We start from the raw sequence: 14,612 nt of genomic DNA on the forward strand, positions 1-14,612 counted from the left end.
AATACTAAAAAGAAACTTAGTACTGCACTTAGTGTAATTTCAGGCTATTTGTACCTTACTTAAATATGTCCACTTCTACATTTCAGAAGAAAATACTGTACTTTTTATTTCACTACATTGCTCTAGAGATATAATATAAAAAGCACATGAAATACAATGCATTATTAAAAATTAAACCAGCTGTCCCAAACATTTTTGGCTTGCAAGCCCTTAAAAAAAACAGCATGTAGTTGGAGCCTCTTGTTTTGTTTCAAATGTCTGTCACTTAGCGGTTTTATTCCTGGTTTCATTTAAAGAGGAACTTCAAAAATTATACATGTGGTCTGACGCTGTCCAAAAAAATTAGTAAACACCAACAACTCTCTCCCAAAGAGTACTAAAACTCAAGTTTGTGATGTCATAGAGTATAAAGGCTGGAGCTGCTCCACAGACAATGAATTATAAAATGTGTTTTAGATGACACTGAGAGCACCTGGGGACTGTTGGTATATGGGCACATTTTCTGTTTCGTAACTGAGAACACTACAACAGAATAAAAATCATGTAGGTAAAAAGAAAACATCCACAAAATCAGTCTCCCATTCATTGTCTATGGAGCAGCTCCAGACTTTATACCGAGTGACATAACAAGTTTCAGACTCACTTCTCTGGTTTTTGGCTTTAAAAGAGAGTTGCTCATGTTCACTAATATTGTTTGATTCTTCCTAGGCCATCTAAATAACATATTGGAATTCTTAACTTAGGTGGTGTTCCCCTTTAAATGTACTTAATTATCCAATATTTCACAAAAAATACATAAAAGATTTGAAAAAAAATGTATACAGATTCATGTAGCATGACTTTGTGCATTTAAAATAATGTCATCATCATCTCATGACCCTTCAGATTTATCTTGTGACACTTTGGAGGAGCCTGACCCCTATGCTGGAAACCACTGGACTAATGCGTCTTTCCCACTGCATGGTACAGCTCAACAAGTTGTAGATCGTATCTCGTACCCGTACTTATTTTGGTCTCACTTCAGTTGAGGTTCCAAGCGAGCTGAGCCAATAACCAAAAAAGTTGAGTTCAAACACTGCAGGCCACTGATTGGTCAGAGTATCATCACCAAAGTTGCATGACACGATGTCATGGACTAGCCCGACATTTTTAAATAGCCAAGCTACTCTCAATTGACGAGCTGCAGACATTCCTCTGTTTGGTTGCCAATGAAAGGATTCCACAAGTGTCGCGTTAAAGATGATGTCACAGCAGTTTCATGTTTCGTCCCAGTGACAATCAGTTAAGAATCCTGCCTACATTCACGGGGTATTATCTGCAGTGATAAAAGAAATTTAGAAATGTACCTGGTTCCAAAAGTGTGTCAAGTTGAGGCCAATCAAGCTGTGCCATGCAGTGCAAATGAGGCATAAGTGTACTAAAATGTATGTAAACTAGTTCAAACAAAAACAACTCAAACCACTACAACAGTAAAACACTAAATATGAGTTGATGCATCAGTCACAATCAATATCATGTATACTAATATATCAGTCTGAATCTTTGTCTTTAAGTACATTTTGCAGATAATATGCCTGTGCTGTTAGAATTTTAAATGAATGACTTTTACTTACTTTTTCTTAAGGATGTGAGTACTTCTTCAACACTGATCATCATCATTTTACAACTGTCAATCACTAATATAACACAGTAGTGAATCAAATTTGACTTATTATAAAGGCTTTGACATTTGCTGTTCTAACAACCAAGTGTGGGGCACACAGGAGGTGATGCATTTGACATTTTAGATGAATTATGAGCACTGATAACCACTGTGGCGAAGCATACAAAGAAAAGAGCACCACCTATAGAAACTTAAAGGGAAAAAAAAGACCCCACAGATGCTCCTGGATTGACACGTGAAACCACAAAGCAAAGACATCACAGCAACGTACGGAGACAGAACACGAGCATTTTGAGGATTACCACTTAAACTCTGCTTCCTTCTCTGCTGCTGTATGTCACAGCGAGCTGTCTGTCCATGACGTTGGCCAGAGAGGGCGAGAGTTCACACCAGAGACGGCCTGTCCATCACCTCTCATCCTGCCGGGCTCTTCTGAGGGTTGCTGTCCTGCATGGTGAGAGGCAGTGGGTGAGGCTGGAGGTGAGGCAGCAGGTGAGACCAGGGAGGGGGTGGGGTGAGCGGAGGCAGCAAGATGAGGGGAGGGCATGAGGTGCTGCTGTCCGGGCCTCCTGTCCTGCTGTCTGGAAACTCTCCAGGCCACATGGGAGCTCACGGTGCTGTCGGCGCTGTCGGATGACCTGACAAACCGGGCTGCCGTCACATCTTCAGTGTGTGTGTGTGTGTTTATGGGAGGTATGAAGTGCAGGTTCGTTTGAGTGTACATCTGTGTTTGTGTGTGTCCTTGAGTGTTTGTAGCAGGCGTTTTATCTGCGCTCCTTCTGGGGTGACATATTGCACCCTCCTGCAGCTTAGGCTAAAAAATATATAAAGCAGCATAAAATGAAATAAAAATGCAAGTCTAGCCGTCAGGTCTGACAGGATAAGCAGCTCAATCATCAACTTGCCGGCTGTCAAATCCCCAAGCCAGGCACAGACACACACACAAGCCTGATGCAAGAGGTTAGAGAGCCACTCGGGTTGCTTCAAATCCGTGGACCAGCTGGAAAAATAGGTATAACCCTCCTTTTCTCAGCACGTGTGACTGTATGAATGTGAAGCATGGTGTTGATGAAAAGAAAAGTGAGATCTAAATGTTAGAAATATCAAATGAAATGCAGGATGTGTTTGCATGTTAACGCTGGACTCTACTCCCTTCCTCACCACCTCCTCGTCAGCCTGTGGTGGAGGTCTCGCTCCTCCTTCTCCTAACCCTCCTCACCCTCCTCCTCTTCTCTGTCCCACAGCCTGCTGCTGGGCTGGAGGATGACTGACGCTGTCATAACGTCTGGCAGTCAAACAGACCCGCTCCTGACGGGTGGCGGCAAACGCAATGTGACACAGCCAGCAGTATCTGGTTTCTCCTGCACCGACTACATTTCATATGGCTCAGAGGGGCTTAGAGCGGCCACGGGGAGGGCGTCTCTCTCTCTCTCTCTCTTTCTGTGTGTGTGTGTGTGTGTGTGTGTGTGTGTGTGGCTGTAGGAGGTAATCGAGCAGATGTCAGGAGAGAGTCTGAGAGGGGATGTGTACACTGAGGGACGACTGAAACCTGTCACATTGATTTTCAGTGGTCTGGTAGCATGGGCGTGTGTGTGTGTGTGTGTCTTTGTGGAGTGTGTAGAGTATGTCCATGTTCAAAGCAGTGTGTAACAGAGCAAATGTAATCACACTGTAGGAACACACTGTTACATTCACTTATAGTGTTAAGTGTAGAAAGCACAAAGAAAGAAAAGTACGAACACAAAAGAAAGGATAAATAAATATTTGACTTTTGAAAACATCTATTTCAGCTCGTGCTCATAAGAAAGTAGAAATTGTAACATAGGCAGTTTGTGAGTCATAATCCATTTTTCAGAGAGCAAATTTCACATTTTCTCCTATATTTTTTTGATAATGATTCCCAATTAACCCACCAAAAAAGGGGAAAAAAAGGACGCTCCAATCGTTCATGTCTGGCAAAAAGAAATAGTTTAGTACAGATTTAAAAACTGCCTCCGCAGCACCGGCGTGAGGAAAGAATGATTAAAAGAAATCAGCAACACCCATAAAAAGACAATTTTGGTGGGATTAATGAGTGTGCTTCATGACAAATTTGTTTTTTAAAAAAAGATCTTTCTCATTCCATGATCATTTTTATTTTAGGAACCAAAAATATTAACCTGTACAAAATGTCCTACCTGGTTAGCTGGAGCATTTATTTTCTGAATGAGACGTTTAAAACACAAATCATCAGGAACACCATCAGTTTTCGCCATATTCTCAGATTGCACTGTAACTCCACATGTTCTACAGACAAAATGAACCGGAGGGGTGGGGTGGGGGGGGCTCTCAGATGAAATGTCACAGCTATATATCCTCAGGCTCATTTTAGTGTAAAAGCAGCCACAGTACGGCTTGTTGAGCAACATGGGCAGAAGCATGACATCCGTTCACCTACCTAGCTCCTTCTTCTCCCTCCTCCTCCTCTATGAATCCTAGAAGCAGAAGATTCCCAGCAGAGGAAACACAGACGCTCTCCAGGTTCTAGGTTAAATACAGACACCAACAGCCGCCACAATGCTCCTCTCAACCCTCTTCCCGCCATACATAGTGTGCCATCTTTTGGCCGCTCGCAGAACTGCTCGCCCTGCCTCTTCTCTTTCCCTTTTTTTCATTCTTTGCAGGAAAAGATCATAAAATCAGTGAAATAAAGTGAAATGGTTGTCTGGGGATGGATATGTCCCTTGCAACGTGAAGTGGAACTTGAGGAAATCGACGGATCTCCTGCAGCTTTGCGGAGGACTATTGCTGCAGGGCTCTTTTTTCCAAACCCTTACAATTTATGCAGGCTCTCCAGCCGTAAAAACACACATTTCTGCCTTCTGATGTCTCACACGCTCGCTCCTGATGAGAGGATTGGACGAATGAATGAGCCGAGAGCTGAGAGTAATTATGGCGGTTAAAAACAATTAGACATAAATATTACAACTTCGTATAAAACCACGAGGACTTGTGTGCGTATACGTGTGAGTGTGTGTGTGAATGGCATGCATGCATACACTTGCACACAGCAAAATACAGAGAGAGATAGAGATATTCACCTTCGAAGGGTCACTCTCCTCTTCCTGGCTCATTAAAAACAGCCCCATTAGCAGTGTTCCTTCAGAGCCTGACTGCCGACAGATATGTGAGCGTGTGTGTGTAAGTGTCTGTGTGTGAGTGTGTGTGTGTGTGTACACTGGATTGTAAAGACATGCAGCGTTTTGGAGGCCTCTGGGCTGCCGAAGAATACATTAAACAGCAAAGAGCCCCTCTCCTCTTCCTGACTGACTCCTGCTGGGACTACTTAGCATTTCTGGGGTGAAAACTTCTCCAGCAAGGTTGTCAAACACTATATACAAATTACAGCCGAGCTAAATTGCTCCTGTATATAGTTATTTAACTTTTGTGGTGGCTCATGTGTGTTTTTGAGCGTGTGTTTGTCTTGGCCCAATGAAGGCTGTATTCCCTGGATACACTGTACGGGCAATGTCGCTGGAAGGGAGAGAGCAGATTTGTAAAAATTTGTGAAAGAGACGTTCAAAGCTGTGAATCCCACAAGGGTCCAAAACAACTTCACAATCGTTTGCTCATGAAAATTCTGGAGGATTTAATGTGTTTTTGGGTCACAGATGGTGAGAGAGAGTAAAAATATCTCATTTCTTTGCACTCATCTTATCGTGATCCGCCGAGAGTTAAGCTGAAAAATTAAATTAAATGCTAATCACAATCAGTTCACATGTTAAGTTTGTCCTTGTTGCCTCATGAAGCTAATGAGTGAGGTTTGATTGGCAAAGGCCTGATCTCAGATCAGCGCTGGAAGTCGGTCTCCAAACTATTCCTCTTCATTACAAGTGTCCCGGTGGTGTAATGAGAGGTGTTAAGGTGTCTGTTCTGCACCTTGTACTTTATTGCTCTATTTGTAAGAACCACTGAATATTTTAGACCTGTAACTCTGAAATTTCACTGATGCAAGAAGTGCTCTGACGCCTTTAATTAATTAAGATTATAAGTACAGAACATTCCATTACATGTTAACAACCTGCATTCGAAATTTAGTATGAGAACTAAGTATCAGCAACATTTATTAAAAGTATCAAAAGTAAAACTAGTCAATCTGCAGAAAAGTGTCCATGTGACATAAGATTATTAGCACCAGAGGTGGACAAAGTATTCAGGTCTTTTACTCAGGTGAAAGTAGCATTAACACAGTCTAACAATACTCTGTTACAAGTAAAAGTCCAGCATTCAAAATCAAGACTAAGCATTAAAATACAATTTAAGTACCAAAAGTGAAAGTACTCTTTATATGCAGAATTGCAATGTATATATCAGTGAGTTATAATTAGTGGGGCATTAATGTATACATAACTTTAACTTTGCAGCTTTTAAGGGAGCTATTTTTTATATTTCATTCATGTAATGCTGGGCAGGCAGCCAACCAACAGTAACACATAATTAGCTGATTTATATTTTGTATTAATCATCTGAATCTGCAAAGTAACTACTGACTGATGTTGTCAAACCACTGCAGCAGAGTAAAAGAGCAATATTAGCTTGCCCCAAGGTGGTGGAGTGGAGGTATAAAGTAATGTAAAATGGAAATACTCAAATAAAGAACAATTACCTCAAGATTGTATGTAAATACAGTACTTGAGTAATGTTCTTAGTTACATTCCACCACTGAGTACAAATGCATCAAGGTGTGAGTATCATATTGCAGTTGTAGCTGTTGTAGACGGAGGTACTTTCACTGCATTAGTTTGTAGTTTAGTCCAGTGTTTCCCAAGCTAAGGGTCTGGCCCCCTTCAGAGGACCATAAGATAAATCTGAGGGGTCATGGGATGAGAGCTAAAACCAAAGCTTTGCTGCACAAGTTTGTATAAATCTATGGAGCTGTTTAAAAGTGGTATATGTTTATAGAGGACATATCTGTTTAGTGGAACTGCTGACCACTCATAGGCAAAATCTGACAAGTACACGTCCACACGTTGTTAGTTTATTTGTTTGTTTGTTTTTTGGTCACAAGCCCTCCAACGTGTGGTAATCTTAAAAAATGTGTATCCATTTTTAATTTTTTTTTAGTATATATATTTTTGTCCATAAAACATAGTTTAGTTTATAAAGATGTGAATTTAAAATTATGTCTTCAAATTTGTATTAATTTAGGTCGAGACTGAGAATTTACATTTGTAAGAATTTAAAAAATGTCCTGTAAAATCATTAATGTAAAAAATTGTAATATTCAGTTTTGCCTGTGAAGGCAATCATTATCACGATTAATTTAATCCATGGTTGACAGTTCAGTTTTGGTTTTATCTATCAACAGGATTATCTTAGGATAAACTGTACAGCATTGATGGTGAGGCAAGAGGGAAAGAATTGTGTCCATATAGGTCCTTAGAAAGACAGTAATACCTGTGTGTGTATGTGTGTGTGTGTATGTGTATGTGTGTGTGTGTGTGTGTGTGTGTGTGTGTGTGTGTGCATGTCTTGTAGGAGTGATAACAAATCGCCCCGCCGCTCACCACCACCAGTCATCCATTAAAACTGAACCAGGATTCAAATACTCGACCCATCAGAGGTGCCAATAACGAGGAGCCCCGTAGAAAATTACAGGGGAATTTAAGTATGCTGGCTAATGGCATTGGCACCGACACTTTGCCAATACACATTTAGCAGTGTGGTGGTGCGGCTGGCCCGGGGTGCCGGCGGAGACTGACACATCTCTCTTGAGTCTGTCCAGGCGGGAGATTGGCCTGTCTGTCAACGGCCAGGTCCCTGCCATTACCCATGATCACCCCCAGCTCTTCTTACCCTTTTAACCCCCCACCCCTGCACTAAAATACCCTCTCTTCTCCCTTTGTCCACAACATCCCTCCGTGTTTTCCTCTTTTACTGCCACCTCTGTCCTCCATCCTTGTATTACAGCAGTGCTGCGGTGGTAAACAAAGAAGGTGTTTAAACTCTGCCCTCCAGTCGATGATCTTAATGAGACAAAACAACCGACGTAATAAAAATCAGATAAACCTGCAGAAAAGCATTAATTAATGGGCTTTTTGCCTTTTAAAACTTTAATTGCTCTAACACTGTTTAGCACTGTTTCTTTTGGCTTACATGTAACATTTAAATTACTCTGGAGTATTACAGTACTGTCGGTAATGATACAACACTGGTGAGAAAAGATATTGCTAATGTGGCAGTGTTTACTCGCACGTAGTTATTCAAAGGGTATGTGTCGAATTATTTTAAATGAATTAGATCTATTGAATTGGTAAAAAAAAAGAGAGAATATAAGTCTAACTCAAATTCTTAGCTTTTACATTTCACATTTTACTCCATTTAATTAAGTCTGATGTGTTTCATATGCCAACTTTTCTGCGTTGGTTAACTCACACAGTGTTTTAACATAAAGCCAGATAAATATTACTGAGTTTTCCTTACTCAAAAATATGCAGTTCACCCAACTCTTGAGGAATGGTTGGAAAATGTTGCCTCATTTTTTTTTAAGTTTTATCAACTCAACAGTTTTTAGAGTGATAATGTTATCAATTTACAAGTACATTCAACATAATGTCAGCTTATACATGTAAAGGTTACGTGAGTTTATTACATTCCTGCATCCCTCTCTTCCTTCCTTCGCCCCTCAAAAGAAGTATTTGCCGTTAAATTACCTTCATATTATGACAATTTGTAGCTACAGAGGCTGATGCTGAACCACCTTTGTCGCATACTTGCTATAGGGTTGGGTGACCTCCCTGTAGAAACACATGGGAAAAGCTCTCTGCCCTTGAACAAGGTTGGAGACCATCACTAATTACCAGCGTGGAGGGCGGAGGGCTGGTGGAGACTGTCGTTTGATAGAAACACAATGCTCATTTTTCACACAATAATCTCCTCCATGTACAGATCTAAGCAAAGGAATGATAATAAAATGCCAGCATCTCTTCCGGCCCTGTTATCCTCTGTGATTTGGCTTTGCTGGGTGCAGAACTATAGCGGAGTGAGGTTCAAGCCGCTGAAGGAGAAGCAGAGATGAAGGGTATCGGACAGCATTTGTTTGAACAAGAAGGCCCCCCCCCCCCCTTTTTTTCTTAATCTGCTGCGATGCTCATGTCAATTGGTAAAGGGGGTGTGACCGATAGAATAGATTTCGAACTTAAAGGCTTTATACGACCCCCGTCTTTAATTCTCTGTCCTTGTTGTCTTCTTGCAAAGGAGCAGAAAAAAGTAAAGTGTAGAAAAGGACGACTGAAAGATCTCTGCCAAAAGTGTAACATGAAATTTAAGCTCCAAGAAGCAGCCACAAGCATTAGCTGGTTAAGTATCAGCAGCAGAGAAGGGGTAATGAATGTAGAAGGGGAGACATATGAAATGTCATTAATGTTAATTCTAATCACTTTTTGGCTATTAAGCACAAATTAGTGAAGGCGATGTTAAATGTCATGGTCTGTCCTGGGATTCATATAAGAGAGGGTGGGGGCCACAGAATAGGTTCTCATTTACATACTTAAGATCCAACTTAATTCTCACAAGGGGTGATGGAAAATGAAGCCGAGTCGTAAACCGATGACGATGACACGCAGGCCGGGGAAAAAAAACACAAACGTTTTCTGGCGGCTGATTCTTCATTGTTCGTGCTCAAGGTTATTTTCTTGAGCTTGTCGTCGAACGTCATTCCCTTGAATAATTCCGCTCAGGCTTTTCCTCCCTCTGGCTTTAAGGTTTGTGCTATTTAAGACCAATCATGTCAATGTGGAAAAGAATTAATCCTGCTTAAAAAATATATTACATGACTAGAATGTATGTTAACATCCCCCCTGATTCTGTCTCTGGATATAGACTTTAGTTTGGTAGAGCAGGAGATAGTTGAAGTAAATAATCATGTGGGCTAGATATCAAGAGGAGTTCATTGTCAAGTTCACTTATATACTCACAAGAGCTTGTTTTCATGTAGGTACTCTGTATCTGTCAAGCACTCCAATCCTGGGAAAAAAATCAAGGCAGCGAACAATGCAGCATTTTAAAAGCAAGTCGAGCCAGAGCCCCACAAAAACCATGTCATGTAATTCATTGCGATAGATAGATTAACCTCAGTGCACCGCAGAGGCCTCTGCATTGTTGTCCACATTGTTCTAATGGCAGCCCACGGTCTTTGGGAATATCCTGTGTTTTTTTTTTTTGCTGCTCTCTCTTTCTTTCCTCTGTGGCTACAGTTGACTGTGGGAGAGTAAATAACATTTGATATGCATAAACAGCCCCTTCCTATTCATTACTGTCAGAGCGTTGGAGTGCAGGAGGCGGAGGTCAGCATGTGAAGGTCCTCCTCAGGCAGGAGAAACGCCTGTGGTAGCTGTCACTCCTCCACTCCCCCCCTACACCACCACCACAACTCAACCCCCAGCACTCCCTCCATCACCTCCTCTTCCTCCCCCTCCCTCACTCCCCTATTAGCACAGGCTCCGGGTCATAACCTTTCCGTGGCATTTTGCGATTCCACAACCCTTTGATTAGTGCAATATTTACATATTTCACAGTGGAGAGGGCGTTCTTGTGTCGCAGACACTTGAAGTGTTGTAAATGCGTTTGGCCTTTTGCCTGGGAAATGCGGAGGAGTCGGACTCTCTGGTGGTAACCGTAGTCAAGGCTGCCGTGCTGATATACGCCGTAGTGTGTTTTAAGTATATTTACCCCTCCACCGCCCGCACTACCACAGCCATTGCACATGTACAAGTGCCATTTGGTCTGTGATGTGGCCCTTGTCCTCCTGAGGAAGGCCGTTTAGCAGCCATTAGAGAGGAATAGTGCTCCCTAGTGGCAGATATAGATCATGCCCTCTGACTCGGACAGTACACAGCACAGCCACAGAGGGTTACATGCAAAGAAGAAGAGAGGACGCTACTCCGGAGGGATTACTGCAGTTCATTCTTACACGCAGGAGCAGCACAAGAGATACCAGAGAGACACGGATGAGATGCAAGGTGTGGTCAAGGCCAGACATTCTATATAGCGTACTGTAACAAGGGTTAGATGCTGGCTCTCTGTTAGTTGTTAACAGATGGATTTTTTCTTTCCTTTTGATGGATGTTTGTTTGCAGAGAAACGAAGCCATTCTGGTACGAATGAGTGCAGTTCACATGTCTCTTTCAGCCTCTTTATTGTGTGTCCTACAGTTAGGTCATTGTGGGGAGGTGTAACATTGCACATTGCTGACTTATGTATGTGATACTTCCATCGGATGGCACCAATGTAAGATTTTTTTAACAGCTAGATGTCAGCCAGACATTTTTAGTTGTCATTCATTTGTTGATTAGAAGTTGTTAGTCTTGCTGGAATTATATCCTCAGGGATGGCAATGTTGGCCATCAACTGGCAAGTCTACCACTTGGGTCTTTAAGCTAAATTATCTCTACAACTATTTGTTGATTTGCTAGAAAGAATTTCCTTCACACATTCATGCTCCCCTCAAGATGACTTGTAATCACTTTGGTAATTTCTTCACTTTCCATCTAGCACCATCATCAGGGCAAAATTTGGCCAATACTTTTGTTTATGACCAAATACCCCAAGACTTTGAAGCCAATTTGACATGGTGGCTAAACAGTCTTCACTACAACTTCCTTGGTCTGTCATGTGATGCCATTGGGCTGAAAAAGACTTTTTTCCCATGGGAAAGACGTCTCTAAATCAGTTTATCAGCAGCTCTTTTATACTGGTGGTGTATGGGAAAATGTTTTTGGGCTGCAGCAGATTTTTTTGTGGTAATATGTGTGGCCGGTGGGAAAATTTGGCTGCAAGGTGAAGCAGCGTTCCTGAGGGCCTGACTGGAAGAAGCTGGCTCAGCTAGCAGAGGTTATAGTCATAACTTTTGCTCAGCCGGCTCTTTGCTCTTTTCCAACAATACAAAAAAAACAACAGGTAATTTTATGCACTGGTGAGCAACTTTCATTGGAATGATCATCCTGTTCTCCATGCCAAATACCTGCAAAGCCAAAATTTTATTAAGCCTCACTTAATTTCTGTTTAATAGTATGCTAACATGCAAAACTAAGAACAGTACACATTATGCTAAAAATAGCACGTTAGCATGCTCGTGCTAGCAATTAGCTCAATCAGTGTATTTATTTGTTATATGAAATCATAAAATATGATTTCGTTAAAATGTAATTGTCAGTTCCGTCAATATATAGTAGTGGTGGAAATAAATAAATATCATGTCTAGAACAAGGGCAGGTCATCAATCAGTATCCTTATGGCTTGAAGCTCCTCCTGAGCCTTTCAGTGCTGGCCTGGTGTAACCGGTACCTTCCTCCCGACCTCAGCAGGGTGAAAAGGCAGTTATCTTAGTCGCTGGGATCTTAAATGATTCTCCTGGCCTTATTTTGCAGCGACTGGAATAAACAACCTTTATGCAGGGTAGAGCAGCACCTATAGTGTGTTCAGCTGAATGAACTACTCTTTGCAAGTTCTTGCGGTCCTGTTCAGTCCTGTTTCCATACCAGGAAGTGATGTGATATGCTCTCAATCGTGCAGGAGTACACGTTTCTAAGTATTTGAGAGGATTCCCAGAATGTCTTCAGGCATCTGAGGTAAATCTCAGAGCTGCTAGCGTCCATAGCTGTAGACTCTTGTTCTTAACCTCTTAAAGAAGCACTTGCAAAAATTTTGATCACCTGTTACGGTGGAGCGTCTGGGAGCTACTTCATAAAAACTGTTGTCCACCCACATCTAAAAGCAGAACTGTCACCAACAGCCAAATTCATACCATTCAAAAGCAGAAGCGCACATTTTTTTCTCTCCTTGAACTTATTCTTGGTGATGCATTTGTTTGAACAACACAATAATTGATGACAGTATTTTGGTGAAGAATGAAAAGAGAGAGCTCGAGAGTTTAAATCCTGCCTACTTTGTTACCACAGTGCTGCGTGAAATGGGCTTTCTTGTCAGATTTGGTTTGGATAAAGTTATAAATATTGTCAGAAACAGCCCCCTAACATCCATGGTCAAAAGGTGTGGAAAGAGGGGGTTTCTTACACTGCTCAACATCCAAACAGCATTTCTTTTGAATGAATGAAATGCCACATCATTCAATTAGTCACATGATATCCGCCACAATGAGTGTCAATCCAAGAATCCTGTTTCAAAGACCTGTATCGGATGAACCCAAGTCGCAGCCACACATAGATAAAAAAACAGACATGCATTTAACCAAGTGAAAATAAAACTTAGTATATCTTCTGTTCAATGACAAAAGTTATCCGCAGCTCTAACCCCTTGGTTACAGCTCTGTAAAAGCAAAGACTTCCAAAGAGAACAACAATGGCTTTCTTGCGACATAAAGAAGTGAAATAAGAAAAGCACATTATACTGTGTTCCTCACCACACCTATCCATCAAATCTGACTCAGCCTGACGTTCGGCGTATTTTCCGCCTCAGTCAGTCATTCAGTCAGTCAGTCAGTCGGCTTCTCTCTGCTGTGTGACAGAAAGAAGAGATGTCAGCGAACAGGTTTTCCAGGGAGCTCAGGGCCGTCACGTCTGCCTTCGCAGTGACTGATGAGGTTGGGAAGAGTGACGGGCAGCTGCAGTCTTTTCTCAGCCCGCGGGCCTGCCTGGCATTAACGTTATGTGCCATGTTCTCAGAGGGAACCCGTCAGTCAGCCGTCGCTCAAACCGACAGACAGATGGTGCACATAGACACCGAACATGAAAGAGACTGGCAAAGTAGCAACGAATCCCTAGGTGGTCCCTCGTAGTTGAAGGGTGAGGGTTTCTCATCACCGTTGCTTGGCAGCTCGACTTCAACCGCACGGCCACACATGGACATCAAGGTGCCAACGGGCCCGGGCGAACATCAAAGTCGCTATCCATCAAACATGTCACATGCTATGAAAGGGAACAGCTTGCAGTATGGCTTGGGTCTGATCTGTTTTCACCTCATCTCCATGAATCATGACCACTTTGGCTTTCTTCTGCCGGTCATGGAGACTGTGTGTAAAGCTAATCAAAGACACAAGATTTTAGAAAATAGATGCAATACTGTATTGTAGGCTATAGGCAATCTGTAACATTCACTTGTTTGTGTTTTTGGAGTGAAGTTGCAGATTCAACTAAATTTGTGGCATAAAATAGAACGAGAAACGCATTACTCCAAGGATGCTTTGAAGGTAGAAATACTTCTATAGGAACGTGTACATTATAATGAGACACTATGGGAAACAGCACCCTTACACATTTTGCACAGTGACTGCACTATAGAGCTGCTACAAAGTCCCATCTTTATGCTGCCTCTGCTTTTCTACACAGAACCAAACAACGGTGGCATCATGCAGCCATAGTGTGTGATTTTACATAGCATGCCAGCATCCTGGAAACAAAAGAGGCATGACAATAGTGACATGTAACACAACAGCATCTGCCTCTGGTGTGACATATAAAATATGTGCCATCAGCACTTTCTAAACAATAACAATGACATACATGGCAATAACAATCATTTACTGACCCTGTTATATGTGTTATATATATATATATGTATATATATATTTACTCAGAGGATAAGGAGCTCTCGGACGTCATTGTCACCCTAATTTGTGGCTGCTGCTCTCCTTTGAGTTAGCTGCTAACTGCTTCTAGCTGCTTGTTAAATTTCCCATTGGTGGATCACATACATAATACATTGTCACAGCAGCACACCTGTCCCATCCCGTCTATGGTCCCATCCTGCCGGCCGGACATTTACACGGACATTGATTCGATGCTGCGACTACCTCCGCTGCTGACTTTAAGGCAAGAAAATACTCGCCATTTTCTTGCCTGTTATACAGAACAGCGAGGTGGGATAATGACTTGACATTCTCCCGATGAAAAGTCAGTGTAAAAGGGGCTTAAGACTGAGTGGTCAGACCCACCATATTCATCCATCCAACTAA

This window comes from Epinephelus lanceolatus, chromosome 10 (genome assembly GCF_041903045.1).
Source record: "Epinephelus lanceolatus isolate andai-2023 chromosome 10, ASM4190304v1, whole genome shotgun sequence".
NCBI classification, from domain to species: domain Eukaryota; kingdom Metazoa; phylum Chordata; class Actinopteri; order Perciformes; family Serranidae; genus Epinephelus; species Epinephelus lanceolatus.